We start from the raw sequence: 18,491 nt of genomic DNA on the forward strand, positions 1-18,491 counted from the left end.
TGTAGATCACAACAAATTGTGGAAAATTCTTAAAGAGGTGGGAATTGCAGACCACTTTACCTGCCTCCTGAGAAACCTGTATGCAGGTCAACAAGCAACAGTTAGAACTGGACATGGAGAATCCTTGCATCCCTGGGATAAAGCCCACTTGGTCATGGTGTGTTTTTTAATGTGTTGTTGGATTCTGATTGCTAGAATTTTGTTGAGGATTTTTGCATCTATGTCCATCAGTGATATTGGCCTGTAGTTTTTTTTGTAGTATCTTTGTCCGGTTTTGGTATTAGGGTGATGGTGGCCTCATAGAATGAGTTGGGAAGTTTACCTTCCTCTGCAATTTTCTGGAAGAGTTTGAGTAGGATAGGTGTTAGCTCTTCTCGAAATTTTTGGTAGAATTCAGCTGTGAAGCCGTCTGGACCTGGGCTTTTGTTTGCTGGAAGATTTCTGATTAGTTTCAATTTCCATGCTTGTGATGGGTCTGTTAAGATTTTCTATTTCTTCCTGGTTCAGTTTTGGAATATTGTACTTTTCTAAGAATTTGTCCATTTCTTCCACGTTGTCCATTTTATTGGCATATAATTGCTGATAGTAGTCTCTTAAGATCCTTTGTATTTCTGTGTTGTCTGTTGTGATCTCTCCATTTTCATTTCTAATTTTGTCGATTTGATTTTTCTCTCTTTGCTTCTTGATGAGTCTGGCTAATGGTTTGTCAATTTTATTTATCCTTTCAAAGAACCAGCTTTTGGCTTTGTTGATTTTTGCTATGGTCTCTTTTGTTTCTTTTGCATTTATTTCTGCCCTAATTTTTAAGATTTCTTTCCTTCTACTAACTCTGGGGTTCTCCAGTTCTTCCTTTTCTAGTTGCTTTAGGTGTAGAGTTAGGTTATTTATTTGACTTTTTTCTTGTTTCTTGAGGTATGCCTGTATTGCTATGAACTTTCCTCTTAGCACTGCTTTTATAGTGTCCCACAGGTTTTGGGTTGTTGTGTTTTCATTTTCATTCGTTTCTATGCATATTTTGATTTCTTTTTTGATTTCTTCTGTGATTTGTTGGTTATTCAGAAGTGTGTTGTTCAACCTCCATATGTTGGAATTTTTAATAGTTTTTCTCCTGTAATTGAGATCTAATCTTAATGCATTATGGTCAGAAAAGATGCTTGGAATGATTTTGATTTTTTTTGAATTTATCAAGGTTAGATTTATGGCCCAGGATGTGATCTATCCTGGAGAAGGTTCCATGAGCACTTGAGAAAAAGGTGAAATTCATTGTTTTGGGGTGAAATGTCCTATAGATATCAATTAGGTCTAACTGGTCTATTGTGTCATTTAAAGTTTGAGTTTCTTTGTTAATTTTCTGTTTAGTTGATCTGTCCATAGGTGTGAGTGGGGTATTAAAGTCTCCCACTATTATTGTGTTACTGTTAATTTCCCCTTTCATACTTGTTAGCATTTGTCTTACATATTGCGGTGCTCCTATATTGGGTGCATATATATTTATAATTGTTATATCTTCTTCTTGGATTGATCCTTTGATCATTATGTAGTGGCCTTCTTTGTCTCTTTTCACTGCCTTTGTTTTAAAGTCTATTTTATCAGATATGAGTATTGCTACTCCTGCTTTCTTTTGGTCTCTATTTGCGTGAAATATCTTTTTCCAGCCCTTCACTTTCAGTCTGTATGTGTCCCTTGTTTTGACCTGGGTCTCTTGTAGGCAGCATATATAGGTATCTTGTTTTTTTATCCATTCAGCCAGTCTTTGCCTTTTGGTTGGGGCATTCAACCCATTTACATTTAAGGTAATTATTGATAAGTATGATCCCATTGCCATTTTCTTTACTGTTTTGGGTTCAGGTTTATATGCCCTTTTTGTGTTTCCTGTCTAGAGAATATCCTTTAGAATTTGTTGGAGAGCTGGTTTGGTGGTGCTGAATTCTCTCAGCTTTTGCTTGTCTGTAAAGCTTTTGATTTCTTCTTCATATTTGAATGAGATCCTTGCTGGGCACAGTAATCTGGGCTGTAGGTTATTTTCTTTCATCACTTTAAGTATGTCCTGCCATTCCCTCCTGGCCTGAAGAGTTTCTATTGAAAGATCAGCTGTTATCCTTATGGGAATCCCCTTGTGTGTTATTTGTTGTTTTTCCCTTGCTGCTTTTAATATTTGTTCTTTGTGTTTGATCTTTGTTAACTTGATTAATATGTGTCTTGGGGGTGTTTCACCTTGGGTTTATCCTATTTGGAACTCTCTGGGTTTCTTGGACTTGGGTGATTATTTCCTTCCCCATTTTAGGGAAGTTCTCAATTATTATCTCCTCAAGTATTTTCTCATGGTCTTTCTTTTTGTCTTCTTCTCCTGGGACTCCTGTAATTCGAATGTTGGAGTGTTTCATATTGTCCTGGAGGTCTCTGAGATTGTCCTCATTTCTTTTAATTCATTTTTCTTTTTTCCTCTCTGATTCATTTATTTCTACCATTCTATCTTCTATTTCACTAATCCTATCTTCTGCCTCCATTATTCTACTATTTGTTGCCTCCAGAGTGTTTCTGATCTCATTTATATATTGTCTTCATTATATATTGACTCCTTTTTATTTCTTCTAGATCCTTGTTGAAACTTTCTTGCATCTTCTCAATCCTTGTCTCCAGGCTATTTATCTGTGATTCCATTTTGATTTCAAGATTCTGGATCATTTTCACTATCAATATTCAGAATTCTTTCTCAAGTAGATTCCCTATCTCTTCCTCCTTTGTTTGGTTTGGTGGGCATTTCTCCTGTTCCTTTACCTGCTGGGTATTCCTCTGTCTCTTCATCTTGGCTATATTGCTGCGTTTGGTGTGGCCTTTCTATATTCTGGGAATTTGTGGAGTTCTCTTTATTATGGAGTTTCCTCACTGTGGGCAGGGTTATATCAGTGGCTTGTCAAGGTTTCTTGGTTAGGGAGGCTTGTGTTGGAGTTCTGGTGGGTGGAGCTGGATTTCTTCTCTCTGGAGTGCAATGCAGTGTCCAGTAATGGGTTATGAGACGTCAGTGGTTTTGGAGTAACTTTGAGCTGCCTTTATATTGAAGCTCAGGGGTGTGTTCCTGTGTTGCTGGAGAATTTGCATGGTATGTCTTGCTCTGGAACTTGTTGGCCCTTGGGTGGTGCTTGGTTTCAGTGTATGTATGGAGGCATTTGATGAGCTCCTATTGATTAATGTTCCCTGGATTCAGGAGTTCTCTGATGTTCTCAGGCTTTGGACTTAAGCCTCCTGCTTCTGGTTTTCAGTTTTATTTTTACAGTAGCCTCAAGACTTCTCCATCTTTACAGCACTGATGATAAAACATCTAGGTTAAAGATTAAAAGTTTCTCCACATTGAGGGACACCCAGAGAGGTTCATTGAGTTACATGGAGAAGAGAAGAGGGAGGGGGTAGTTAGAGGTGACTGGAATGAGATGAGGTGGGATCAAAAGAGGAGATAGCAAGCTAGACAGTAGTCACTTCCTTATGTGCATTCCTCAGTCTGGACCGCTCAGAGGTGTTCATGGAGTTATACAGGGAAGAGGAGAGGGAGGAAGTAGACAGAAGTGGCCAGGAGGATAAAAGAGGGAAATGAAAAGGAGAGAGACAGATCCAGCCAGTAACCAGTTCCCTGAGTGTTCTCCATCGTCTGGAGCACACAGAGATTCACAGAGTTGGGTAGAGAAGAGAAGGGGGAGGGAAGAGACAGAGGCCACCTGGTGGAGAAAAAGGAGAGTCCAAAGGAGAAGAGAGTGGTTAAGCCAGTAATCTCGCTCTCAGGTAAAATTGGGTACTGAAGATTGGGTTTTTAAATGTACAAAATTGACAACAGAAACCAAAAAGCAAAGATTAAGAATCTAGAGTAGAGGTTGGATTTTCAAAAATACAATATTAAAGAAAAGAAGAAGAAGAAGGAGAAGAAAGGAAAAAAAAACAAAAACAAAGCCACAAGAATTATTAAAAAACAACAACAACCACAAAGAGAGTATATATGGCAATTGCTTTAAAAAATAGGGTCTTTTTTTTAAAGTAATAGTAGGTTATAAAAATAAAAATTAAAGGAGAAATGGAGGATTTAAAAATTTAAAAAGGTTAAAAAAAAGAAGAGGAAAAAGAAAAGAAAAAACAATCACACAACAATATCAACAACAACAACAAAAGAATGATTGTAAAAATAGTAAAGATAAATCTGGCCCTTTCTCTGGTGTTGTGGGCAGTGTGGGGTCAATTCCAAGGTGGTTCCCTCTGTTTAACTTCTTCTGTTTGCTGGTATCTTCAGTGTCTGATTTCTGCCCTGTCATGGGGGGGTGGTGGTGGACACTTTTTTTTTTAGGCTCACTTGTTCAGTCGTGCTGTGGGGAGGGAGGGATGCTGCAAACGAGTAACACTGGCCTGTGCTTGCAGTGTCTCAGCTCCACTGGGCCTGCCCCTGCTCGCGGTGCACACCGCTCAGGCTCTACGTTGCTCCACCGGGAACCGTCTCAGGCCGGCCCTAGGTTGCATGCACCTCTGGTCTAAGCCACTTAGGGTTGGCACTCAGGTAGCCCTCAGAGGCACAGATTTGGTTGGGCCTGCGTTTTGTGCCCTTCCCAGGTCCGAGTAGCTCAGGTGTTTGGCAAGCACAGTCGTTGCAACTTATCACCTTTCCCGTCTCTGCTGCTCAGATTTCTGGGTGTATCACTGGCGTCCTTTCTCTGGCAGCTGATGACTGTCCAGAACCCCCAGAAGTCTTAGTTAGCAAAGAAGCCTGCTTGCATTTTGGTAGGTAAAGTCTCTCCAGGGCTGCGATTGCCCCCTTCCAGCCCTTATGGCTCTGGTTGCCTGTCACCGGAGGGGGATGGTCTGCAGCCGGCTATTTCTGTTCCATCCTTTGTTCTGTGCGTGGTCCTGGTGGTGTCTTATGTTCGAGCTTTTCGCGTGGTAGCTATCCTACAGTCTGGTTTGCTGGCCCAAGTTAGTTCGCTCTGGTTACACGCGGGGCATTCCGCCCGAATCTTACAAAGCACTGCAGCCCACGCCTCCCGTGCCTCCCTGCCCAGCCCCCACTTGCTAGTGGCGGATGCAGGCATTTGCGCTGTTTCTCCGCTTGGGGAGTTACTGTTGGGCTTGTAATCTGTTGGTTTTAATTACTTATTTTTCCTTCCTGTTATGTCGCCCTCTGTGCTTCCAAGGCTCACCACAGACTCGGCAGCGAGTGTTTCCTGGTGTTTGGAAACCTCTCTTCTTAAGATTCCCTTCCCGGGACGGAACTCCCTCCCTACCTCCGTTGTCTCCTTTTTCGTCTTTTATATTTTTTCCTACCTGTTTTTGAAGACAATGATCTGCTTTTCTGGGTGCCTGATGTCCTCTGCCAGCATTCAGAAGTTGTTTTGTGGAATTTACTCAGCGTTGAAATGTTCTTTTGATGAATTTGTGAGGGAGAAAGTGGTCTCCCCGTCCTATTCCTCTGCCATCTTAGGACTGCCCTCAAACTTTTAGAACTTTTATATTCTGCAGTGTATAGCTATTGCAAATTTCTTATGGGTGCTTTAAGAGATGATAACTGAAAACCAACTACATTTCTTCCTAAAGTATTTATAGTCAGTTTTTGCCATGTTGAAAAAGGAAGGAGGGGAGATTGACTTTTGTTTTGAAAATAATATAAACAATGATTAGCTGCCTATTTTACTTGTAATATATAATGATGAAAGAAAAATAAAGAGTTTTAAGTTGTGATGAATTATTCAGAGATGATCAGTGTAAAACATTGGGGATTTACTTTGACAGAGGCATGTTTTAAACAGCAGCCCCTGTGAAGACTCCAACTAAAGGCAATAGGGAGTCTTGAAAGGCAAATAACACCAAGTTTCACAAGCAAAAGTGATTAATCATTTAAGCAAGTCCTGGCCTTGGTTCAGAAGTGGTTGGTTACAAGAGAGTTTGGTTTGGCCCGTGGCTGAGCCCTGAGTTGACTGTTGCATTGAGAAGATGGAGTCTCAGATTTGCCATCAAGATGTTTTTTTGTCGATTCTTATTAGTTTTCCAGGAAGCAGTAGCTCTGGCTCTTTCTCAGAGGACCTTGACTGCTTGACCTCTACACCCTCTGGGCTAAAAGCCATTTTAAGAGGCAAGTTTAAATATACATGCTCAAGGCTCAGTGGGAATGTTCTTCATCAATGAGAGAAAATTCCCTGATTCTGTTTTATCCATTCTCTGTCCAAAAAACAAAAACAAAAACAAAAACAAAAACAAAAAAAACGTGATACTGGAGCACATGTCTTAATAATTCATAAGGTGAATCACAAATATATAGACAAAGTGACTTTGCCATTTATTTTCAATACTGTGAGAACTGGTAATTCAGGACAGAAACAAGTCAAGCAAACTATGTAGAACTTTAAAGTATTTATGTTTGTTTGAGGAAAGAAGATGGGGAGATACCAAGTCACATTAATACACAATTGAGAAAAATGCAAATGAAGATTGGATAACAATAAAATCACCTGTTTTCTTGTACTTTAAGACCATGTTGCCACCAGAAGATTGTTTTCATATTAAAAACAACTAGCTAAACTATGGAGAGTTAGAGATCCTGCTATTTTGGCAGAAGTGCAATAGTAAACCTGTAGATTTTCTTATACAGGTGAATACTCAGTAGGGTAAAATTGAAATGACTACATGCAAAATACTGTTCATGGGGTTCTTAAGGCAAGAACGCAGAAGTGGTTTTCCATTCCCTTCTCCAGTGGACAAATACCCAAAAAGTATTAACAAAATAATGCAATTCTGAGACTATTGGGGAGATGTGGAATTGGGTATCTGTCACTGCAAGTACTTGCTATGGTTCAGTGAATCAAAGTTATGTAAATAAATTTCACTCATTGATAGCTTTGGCTAAAGAAAACAAAAAACAAATTTAAAAACATTTAGTTTATAGGGTGTTCTCCTCCCTGAGCCATCCTGCTGAAGGATAGAAATGATAACATTTAAGGAAACAGTCTAGGCTTTTGCTTTGGGAAAGGTCAGAGGTATAGAAATTTTTCTAAGAACGGAGAAGGTCTATTTGCCTCTGGCCATTGGAGTACATAGGATTGGAGGGAAAGGAAAACCAACAACAAACTCAGCCTCCAGATAGCTTTCCTGGGGTGTTGATTTCCCCATGCTGATTGTCAATACCTTGTTGCACACCAAGGCCTGGAGAGCAGAAAACACCCTCTCTTTCATTTTTATCCTTCAAAAGGCCAAACATGCTGTCTTTGGATAGATTTCAATCCTACTTTAATTCATTAAAAATTGAAACAAAATCACCATTTACATCTTGACAGCTGGTAGATTTTATGTGTTCTTACCACTCCTGCCAACTAGCAAAAGGTTTCATTCAACTCAGTCACGGATCCTTGGAGAGCTTCGAGTGTGGAGCCCAACAAAACAGAGTGGTAACAATGGCACAGGAGCTGCAGGCATTGGGGTATTATGCCAAGGCATCGGTGTGTAGGAAGTCATCACTTTTTAAAACTTCAGAGAACTGCAACAAAAGAGCTGAGAGGGCTTAGATCATAGGGAGTTTCTGTGCTACTTGGGATAGAAACCTATCAAAATGTTAATTATCTTTACATTCTAGATATTTAAACTAAGAAATGTATTTTAGGAGAACACATATAGCAAAGGGAATCTGAGAATTTAATTATCCTCCATTAAAAAAATAGAGAACAGGATAAGTTGTAATGGGTGGCTAAAAAAAAAAAAAGCAGAATTGGAAACACAGAAGCTCTTAGAATTTAAAATACATTTTTCTTTAAAAAGAAAAGCTCTAATTTTCTATGAGGATGGGGGTATGTTATGGGTACAGTGGGTATAAAATCATGAGTTATGAGCTTCTTTATGTTATTGGCTTGAAAAAAACAACTGAATTAAAATATATGCCCATAAGTGATGACCAATTATAAACTAACTAATTATGGTAAAATTTAGACTCCTCTTTCTTATTGTGATTTTCTGTCGGTTTGAACAGGATCTTGGTTGATTATAATCAACACTAGCCTTGCAGTGAGAGATAATATGGGAATAAGGTAACTAAGTGTTAATTATATTTCTTAGCCAAGATTAGTTTACACAGATACCAAATAACATCATGTTGGAGGCCATGTAGCCTGGAATTATAGATCTACTCTAGAAGTCTCATTTCCTAAATTCTTATCATTTTTGTTTGAGTAGACTGACTTCAAGCAAATTACTTAATCTCTCTACACTTCAGTATCTTTATTTACAAACTAGAATAAAAAATAGTACCTACTTCACTGTTAATGTGAAGATCAAATAAGGTAACAATATAAAGTTATACATTATAAGCATTCAAAAATGTTAATTATAATTATTACTGGGCCATATGGTAGTTTTATTCCTAGTTTTTTAAGGAATTTCCATACTGTCTCCATAGTGGCTGTATCAATTTGCGTTCTTACCAAGAATGCAAGAGTGATCCCTTTTCTCCTCACCTTCTCCAGCATTTACTGTTTGTAGATTTTTTGATAATGGCCATTCTGACCTGTGTGAGGTGATACCTCATTGTAGTTTTTATTTGCATTTCTCTAATGTGTGATGTTTGAGCATCTTTTTATGTGTTTATTAGCCATTTGTATGTCTTCCTTGGAGAAATGTCTGTTTAGGTCTTCTGACTACTTTTTGATTGATTGAGCTATTTGTTTTTTTGGTATCAAGCTGCATGTGTTGCTTGTATATTTTAGAGACTGATTCTTTGTCAGCTGTTTCATTTGCTATTATTTTCTCCCATTCGGAGGGTTGTCTTTTCACCTGTTTATAGTTTCCTTTGCTGTGCAAAAGAAATGAGACCTTTTAGTTATTTATTTTTGTGTATGGTGTTAGGAAGTGTTCAAATTTCATTCTTTTACATGTAAGCTGTACAATTATTACTATAATATATGGTATATTTTTAATTTAATTTACCAGTTTCCAGAAGCACCACTTTAAATAATATATTCAAGTGCCATACTTACAAATTAGAACTTTGTCACCCCCTTTGCCATGAAGGTCACACAGATGCCTCTGCTCAGCTCTGTTCTTAGTGCTTTAAAGTAGAATCAGGATTTTAATTTAGATCCCTATTTTTGGTTTATAGTTAAAACTTTTTACTAAATGAAGTGGTGTAAAAATAATCCTAAAATCAATTAGAAAGCATATGCTTTGCTTATCTTTTGATTTTTGCATCTATATTTTAACACCTAAAATGAATGTTTTACTTAATCATCTGGTATGGATGTACGTGTGTGTATGTACATTCTCAGTTTTCGAGGAAAACATCACCACTGTTACCAAGGGCATCTGGAAGGGTCTGAAGCCACTTTGATAACTGAGTCTCAATCCAGCCCAGGAGTATTGCCAAATTAACATGGCTGGCTTCATTACAATAAACTATGGCTAGGCATAAGAAACTACTAACCTTCACTATATTATAAAAGATAACTGTTTTGTTATAGACTGGTTCTATTACTTGACTGGGTCATTTTCACATGGTTTCAGTTAGTTCTTTTTATACACCTGCTAGTTTTTGATCTCTAGTCCTTATCTCCAGTAGGGGGAATGGCTCAGATTTGCAATTACAGTCAGAAAGAGGACTGCTTTTGGCTCTAAAGCAAAAAAGCCAGGGGCACTGACTTTTCCGGCAAAATGTAATCACAATGGCATGTGTTCAGCCTTAGGTTATTTATTAAGCCAGCAAATTCTTAAAACAACTTGCATTTAGAAAAATCATCTTACTGCTTTTTGCCTGTGCCTATTTGTTGCAGATATATTTGTTTAATGTAATCTCTGGGAGATGGTGAAGGACAGGGAAGCCTGGCATGCTACAGCTCATGGGGTCATAAAGAGATGGACACGACAGAGCGACTGAACAACAACCACCATAGGGCTAATGTCTACCAATTAAATCAATTTGCAGAAAAATGAAGTGACTTCTGGTCATTATTATTTTTGTGTTCTTATTTATTTCAGTGTAGAAAGATGACATTTTTTTCCCCTTTATTTTTCTACTCTAGCATGGGTTGTACTGAATCTTGTTGATACTTCTTTCATAGAATCTCCAACAAAATACTCTAAAGCACATTCCGTAAGACAAGTGGGATCCATGGGGAAACACAGAAACGTCGGCATGTTCTTTCTTCCATTATCAATTAAATTTGAATCCTGGATACAATTAGAATTAGTAATTGAAAGAGAAGCCACAAAAGAAACTAATCCTGCTGACATCTTAAAAGTTATCTCTTCCATGTACAGTCTTAGAAGGAGCTATGATATAGATCAAGGGCAGAAAAAGATAAGCCACCATGTTATTAATAGGACTTTAGTTACAGACAGCTAAGGGGTTAAAGATTTTTCTTTATAAAAGATACTCCATTTATTTATTTACTTATTTTTAATGTCTTTCTTTTTTGACATTAGAGTGATAAAATGGATAGACTTTATTCACGGTGGGAAAGAAAAGACGCTCTACACTCTAACCCCTTTATAAGGTAGAGCTGAAATCAGGAGAAAGTCTGAGAAGAAAGAGATGTGTAAAAACATCTTTACTATTAATTTATGGATCAAAATATGAATCTACATCCTCTAAATCTACCCCAAAGGGATTTTCATGTAATATTAAGAAAAGTAATTCTGGAGACAAAACCCAAACTACTAGAATAAGTTCAGCATTTCCTTCAACATGTGGGCATAATTATTTACTGTATCTTAGATTGAAATAAGTTAATAATTTTCAGAATAGTGTTATTAAATTCAAATAATAATATTAATAATGAGCACCTGGTATGCCTGAGGATTTCTACCTATTCAATAGTTTAAACTATTTTCTTGTATCCCAGCTTAGATTCATAAATCTTCATATGGAACTATTTGATTCTTTTTAAAGAAAGAAGTTTTAGATAACACTGCTATATGATATATAGGAAAGTTGTTAAGAGAGTAAATCTTAAGAGTTTTCATTACAAAGGAAAAGAAATATTTGCTTCTCTCTTTTTTTCTTTTCTGTTTTCTCATTTTTTCTTTTTATTCTATCTATATGAGAAGATACACATTAGCTGAAACTATTGTGGTAATTGTTTCATAATATATGTAGATCAAAGCATGCCTTAAACTTACACAGTGATGTATGTCAATTCTCAATAAAACTGGAAAAATGGATTTATTTTCCCACAGATTGCATGTAAGGGTTGATTTTGCAATTGTTTGAGTTGGCTATTAATAATGCTTTTGGAAATCAGTTTTAAGAGTTCTATCCATGGGAAAATAAACCAATAAAAGCTGAAAGTACATGAAGAAAGCGTAACACAAACACTAAGAGGATTTATTTCTAAATTTTGAAATTCATTTTAAGCAGAAGTGCTAACAAACTCATTTCTATTAACACTTTATGTGATACATGTTTAATCCTAAAGATAACATGCTCCTGTACTGTTGGATGACCTGGTTTTGCTGAAATTGCAAATTCACTGTGTTTTCAGAATCTTGTGATATATACCTTATATTGCTTTGCCAGGACTGTTACAGTGAGTGAGTGAGCACTCAGTCATGTCCAATTCTTTGTGACTTCATGGAATGCAGCCCGCCAGGCTCCTCTGTCCATGGGGTTTTCCCAGCAAGAATACTGGAGTGGGTTGCCATTTCCTCCTCCAGGGAATATTCCTGACCCAGGGGTCAAACTTGCATTGCCTGCATCTCTACATTGCAGGCAGATCCTTTACCGCTGAACCACTGGGGAAGTTGGGGCTATTATAACAATGTACCATTAACTGGGAGAATTAAACAACAATTATTTCTTTTCTCATAGTTCTAGAGGCTAGGAGTCTGAGATCAAGAAGGCAGCAGTATTCGTTTCTTTTGTGGCTTCTTTCCTTGCCTTGTTGAAGGTTGTCTTTTCCTTGTGTCTTCACATGATCTTTTTTCTGTTATGTGTCTGTGTCCTAATTTCCTCTTCTTAAAAGGACATGAGACAATCCAGATTAGGACTTACCCTAATGACCTAATTTTAACTTACTTTTTTGAAGATGCAAATAATAGAAAATACATACATATATATATATAGGTTTCTGACCCTAGGTCCTGGTACAGGACTCTTGAAACCCTTATAATTTCCTGAGTTAAAAGAGTGTCTTTTGCTATAATGAGCTAATTGTAGGCGAGCTCCTGCATGGCTCCTGGATGAGGGTTGGTCACTGAAAAGATCCAGGCATGATAAGAAGTGTGGGATTTTCAGCCCCACCCCTCATTATCTTGAGAGGGGAGAAGGGTTGGAAATGGAATTAACGATCAATTGTCCCTATATGGGGGCTTCCCCAGTGGCTCAGCAGTAAAGAATCCATCTGTAAAGAAGGAGCCGCAGAGGATGTGGGTTCGATCCCTGGGTTGGGAAGAATCCCTGGAAAAGGATATGGCGACCCACTCCAGTATTCTTGTCTGAAGAACCCCATGGTCGGGCAGGCGCAAAGAGTCGGACCCGACTAAAGCGACTGAGCATGCACACCTACATGATGAAGATGTCATTAAAAGTCCCCCAAATATGGGGTTCACAGGGCTACCAGTGAGTGAATATAATGGGAACGTGACACACCCCAAATTCCTAGAGACAGAAGCTCCTGGGCTCAGGATCTTCCAAGACCTCACGCTACATATCTCTTTATCTAGTTGTTCATCCATATCCTTTATCATAACCTTCAATAAATTGCAAATGTAAGTAACTCTTCACTGAATTTTGTGAGCCACTTTAGCGAATTAATCAAACCCAAATAAAGGGTCATGGGAGCCTGATTTATAGAAGTTGTGGTTAACTTGGAAACCTACTACTTGCAGTTGGCATATGAAATGGGGGAATGGGGAGGAATCTCATTAAATTTAGCCCTTAACCTGTGGTATCTGACATTATCTCCAAGTAGATAGTGTCCGAATTGAGTTAAACTGTAAGACACCCATCTGCTATTAGAGATTTTTTGATGAATGATAACCGCCCCACACACCTGGTGTCTGAAGTGTTGAAGCTGGGTAGTAGTGAGAGAGTAAAGGAGAAACACAGGAAGAAGGACTGAGTTTTTTCCTACTCAGAAAGAAAAACATTTTTTTTCCTACTTAAGATGTTATCTCAATATACAGTCATACTCTGTTCAGCTCAGTCACTCAGTTGTGTCTGACTCCCTGCGATCCCATGGACTGCAGCACGCCAGGCTTCCCTGTCCATCACCAACTCCCGGAACCTACTCAAACTCATGTCCATTGAGGCAGTGATGCCATCCAACTATCTCATCCTGTCTCCCCCTTCTCCTCCTACCTTCAATCTTTCCCAGCATCAGGGTCTTTTCCAATGAGTCAGTTCTGCACATCAGGTGGCCAAAGTGTTGGAGTTTTAGCTTCAGCATCAGTCCTTCCAATGAATATTCAGGACTGATTTCCTTTAGGATTGATTGGTTGTATATCCTTGGCAGTCCAAGGGACTCTCAGGAGTCTTTTCCAACACCACACTTCAAAAGCATCAATTCTTAGGCACTCAGCTTTCTTTATAGTCCAAATCTCACATCCGTATACGACCACTGGAAAAACCATAGAGCTTTGACTAGACGGACCTTTTTGATACAAATATATACTGAAACATTTCAGCAATTTTAAAAATCAAAGGAGTAACAACTAATACTCATCATACCAAGGAAAGAAAACAGGTGATATGTAACACATATGCAATACATACTTAAACATTTAGATGACTGGAAAACATAAATTGATTTTTTTTTTTTGCCAAATTTAGCTCAATGACAACTAAAGTATGACATTTGTTACTACGCACATCTGAGGTCTGAGTTGAGCTATGTACCTCCAAAATTCAAATGTTGAAATCCTAATTTCCAGTACCTATTCTGAGTATTAGTTGTCACTCCTTTGAAGATTTTCAAAATTGCTCTGCCTAGCTCCACCTTTAGCTCTAAGGAAGAAATTAAAAATTGCTCATTAATGAATCTGTTTAGAATTTAATTACTGAACCTGTACCAAGATTATTTTGAATATTTTTGATACAAAAATACTGAAACACTTAGAAATCAGTGAGTGAGTTTGAAAAAAAAAATGAATCTTACATTTATTTTCTGATCTTCATAGTGAGAAAAACAGAGGATAATGGATTTCCAGGAGAAAAATAGAGTTCTCACTCTGATAAACAGAGAGTAGGGAATTTGACCCTTTAGGAAGGTGTATGAAACCTGTGTGCTGATGAGACTTAACTTGGTGAAGTACAAGAAACGTGTGATTATTTTATGTTTTAACCATTATCACTGTCAACGTTGTAGAATGAAATCTCTCTTTCCTACTGGATAACATTTTGGGCAGCTCTGATAACTTCCTGTTGCTGTTCAGTTCCTAAGCCATGTCTGACTGCGACCCCATGGACTGCAGCATGACAGGCTCCCCTGTCCTTCATGATCACCTGGAGTTTGCTCAATTCATGTCCACTGAGTTGGTGATGTTATCTAACCATCTCTTCCTCTGCTGCCTCTTCTCCTTTTGCCTTCAATCTTTCCCAACATAAGGGTCTTTTCCAATTAATTGGCTCTTCATATCATACTGGCTATGAAGTATGCTGGATCCATACTAGATAACATTTTGGGCAGATCTGATAACTTGCTAAACAATTTCAATAATACAAAAATTTTTGCCTACTCCAATGTATAGATTCAGTATTGTATTTGATAAAATGATTTTATCTCTCCCATTGCCAGAAACAAAAGTTCTAAGTATCCCACAATCTGAATATTTATAATGAGAATAATTATGGCCTATCTATAGTACAGCACTTTTAGGATCAAAAATGTTGAAATGGGTATACCTTCACTTTATAAACTGCAATGCTAAGAAATATCAAATAGTATTGTTGATTTTTAAAATTTTTGTTTTTTGGCTTTACTTAATTCAAAACTCATTTATGCATAAAATTGACTCCTCAAAGGAGAAGATAGGTTATAGAAGGAAAAAAAAATAACCTAAACCCAGTTTTTTTTTCTCTCTCTTAGAAGAACAAGAAGCAGGAACATGATGAACACTTAGAACCTGATTAGGAGGGAAACTGATTCCTTTGTTGCTCCCTCAAGCCCCCTGATATAAATAGGCGGACGAGCCACTGGATTCCAAGCTGGAACTGAAATTTAATCAGTAGGCTCTCTGTAGGCGGTAATGGTTCAGAGTAAGAAATTTGTATTTGGACAGTACTGCAATTCATGGGGTCACAAACAGTCGGACATGACTGAGCGACTGAACTGAACTGAACTGGTTCCTTTTTCACCAACACCTAGTGTGATCCTGGTCAAGCTGCTTACATGTAAATGAGCATAATGATATTACTGAATCAGGTGGATGAAAACTTGTAACATGTAGGTGAACAGTACTTCCCACACTAGTACTCATTATTAGCTCTTGTTATGTATTCGCATTATTTGCAGTGCTCTGCATGCATGATGTTATTTACGTAGCTCTAAATGCCTCAAATATATAACGTATATGGCGTGCTTGCATATACTATATACCTTTTTACCTAAACAGCAGTTAGTTGTCAGAAAGGCTAGAAAAGGCAAAATTTGTCTAGTTCTACACAAAACTTTTAACCAGGCACTGGAAAGCGTGGCAGCAATAGGGCAGTAAGCAGAGAGCCAGAAGAGCCGTGGACCACAGATTCAGGGTTTTCCCTCTGGCCATGCAATTACTGGCATCTGCAGGCACAGTCCTTTATGTGGGTTTCCTTGACATATGCTGCCTTACTATTTAACTGATCTCCTTTCAATATTACTCTACTGGACATGAGTCTGCTCATTTCATTCTCAGGATCTAGTTTCAAGACTGAAGAACCTTTCATTCTTATGGCCAGAATGGAAAATATATTAGCTATCTCTGAACGGATTACATAAGAACATCTTTTGATAAACATCTGTTAAATTTTATATTTATTAAGAGCTCTGCAGGACCAAAATATACAGTATGACGGGAAAAAAGGTTCTGTGGTCAAAATAACTTGCAACATATTGGTATATATGAATTAAACAGTTTTCTTAACTATAAAGCTCTTAGAAATCAGTTCTACCCTAATGTGTTTTCTAAATCTGCCAAAAGGGAACAGTACTGGGTTTCCTTCTCACTTACGTATAGTGTGATCTTGGTCAAGTTGCGTACAAGTAAATTAACATAGGGATAATATACCGCATGAATGAAAAATACTTGTATTCAGTTGGTACACAATATTATCCATGTTATAGAAAAGATAGTATGTCTATTTGTTCAAAAACACTTTTTCATGGAGATGTTCCTGGGGATAATATTCTAAGGAACTACTCTGGGAAATGAATTATCTAAGTGTTGCATCCTTATTTTTCAGATGAGGAAACTGAGGTCCAGAAAGATGGCCCTGAAAGCAACTGGAATCCTAATTTCAGTCTGCATGAAAATTGCTCCCTATTATTTCCCCTTCCCTCACCACATCAAAGTAAGCCTTGGAGTATCGTATTTGAAACCGAAATGGCAGTTCCACTTTGAGTAGGTGGGCCAGTTCATACGATGTTCTTTTAGAGTAAATCACAGTCTCTCATGCCTTCAATTTTTCCTTATCTTTTCACAGTGGTGAGAAAATCAGATTTCAATGTCTTTGGCTGATGTTTTATTTCTAAACTTAATATAGATTATTGACTCTGTAGATAGAGACCTTTAACTTATTCTTAAATTCATCCATCTGGCACCCAGCCGCACAACTCATTTGTAAAAGCCTTCTATGAATCTAAGAAATAGAATATCTTTTGAATGTCATTTGGTTTAGTTTAGCCAAATCAAAGATTAATGGTTGGGGGGTGGGAGAAGGGTAAAGCATTTCTAATAATTAGATCTCAACAAAGGGGTGCAGTTCTGCTGAAAGGGAGTATTTGGTCTGAATTAAGAGTGTCTGTTACAGCTTACCACAACCTGTCATTTTTGAATTTTGATAGCTCAGTCTGCTTCTATCTCAGGGTATAACTCCTCTTGGGTACTATCTCCCTTTCTGGGTGTTTGTCACATTTTTGACTTTGAGGGATTAAAACTAACAGACCAGGAAACAAATCTTACACACAATTTATTTATCTCACCTCTAACATTCTTTCTCAAAATACCATCATTCTGATACTAAAAATATCAAAGATTATTCATATGTCATTTCTTGAAATAACAAAGATTTTGAAACTTCAGAGACTCCCTGGAAGTTTGCATCTTAAGTCATGTGAATAAGCACCATATTCTGCTGCAGGAATTCTTTTTGATTACTTTTTTTTTGGATTATTTCATTCACAGCAATACCTTGAGAGAAACATGTATCTACGATTTGGAAAATATTTCTAAGTTGTATTATATTTGCTATTTCCACCTTTCTAGTCCAGGAAGAAGTCTGCCCTCTGACTACCATCATATCTGTTGATTTAATAGTTTTATCATTCTTTCTTCACTCAGTTTTTCATTGTATTTTATTTCCAACTGTTGTCTTTATTTACTCCTTTTTTTCTAATTATCTTCAGACCTTAAATCCCCCTTCTGTGAATTTCTTTCCCACATCTCTAGACTCGAGAGTCATCTGGAGACTTTGTGAGCCCACACCATCTGAGATTGAGGACTAGGGACTACCTGAACAGTTCTACTTGTTCAGAACGTAAGTGCATGATCCACATGAGACATTTTGCTCACGATGCTAAATTTTTCTTAGTGTAATATAACTTAATTTTATTAAGTTATAAAGTCTCACAAAATTTGCAGAAGATATAAATTGGACAAGTGTACACACTGTATATAGATGCTTGACAAAATTTTTATTACATGACTTTTTTATTTAGATCAGTGGTTCCCACCTGGGGTGAACTTACCCCAAGAGGATACTTGACAGTTTCTGAAGATATTTTGGATTGTACAAGTAGAGAGATGCTATTGGCATCTAGTAGAGAGGTCAGGGATGTTGGCAAATATTCTACAGTGAACAGAAACAGTGACCTACAACAATAAATCCTCCATCCCAAAATGTCAATAGTGCTTCTGTTGAGAAATTCTGATTTAGATAATGAAATCATAAGTTCTCTGGCTATAGTTGAGCATTTGTTGATATATTACCTCTGCAAAATAAATATATCCAAAGGATACATGGAAAGTCATGGAAGAGTAGCTTGGACTGCAAAACACTTGACTCGTCCTATCAAGTAAAGTATAACTGAAGTGTTCAAGATTATTTACAGAATAGCAAAGGTTATTAGGAATAAAGTTATATTTCCTTTATTTCACTTTTTATTCACATTTCTTATGCAACCTTTGCTCCTTGATATAGCCTACTTTCTTCAGAATGACTCGGTTTGGACTTGTGCCTATGAGTCACTTATTCTTAGATACATTTTTTATTTAAATGTAGTTTCAAACCTTCTAATCTTAAACCAATTGTATTGGCAGGTCTTTCCAATGTTTTCAGATAATCCATGGTACAG

Source organism: Capra hircus, chromosome 17 (genome assembly GCF_001704415.2).
Source record: "Capra hircus breed San Clemente chromosome 17, ASM170441v1, whole genome shotgun sequence".
Taxonomy (NCBI): domain Eukaryota; kingdom Metazoa; phylum Chordata; class Mammalia; order Artiodactyla; family Bovidae; genus Capra; species Capra hircus.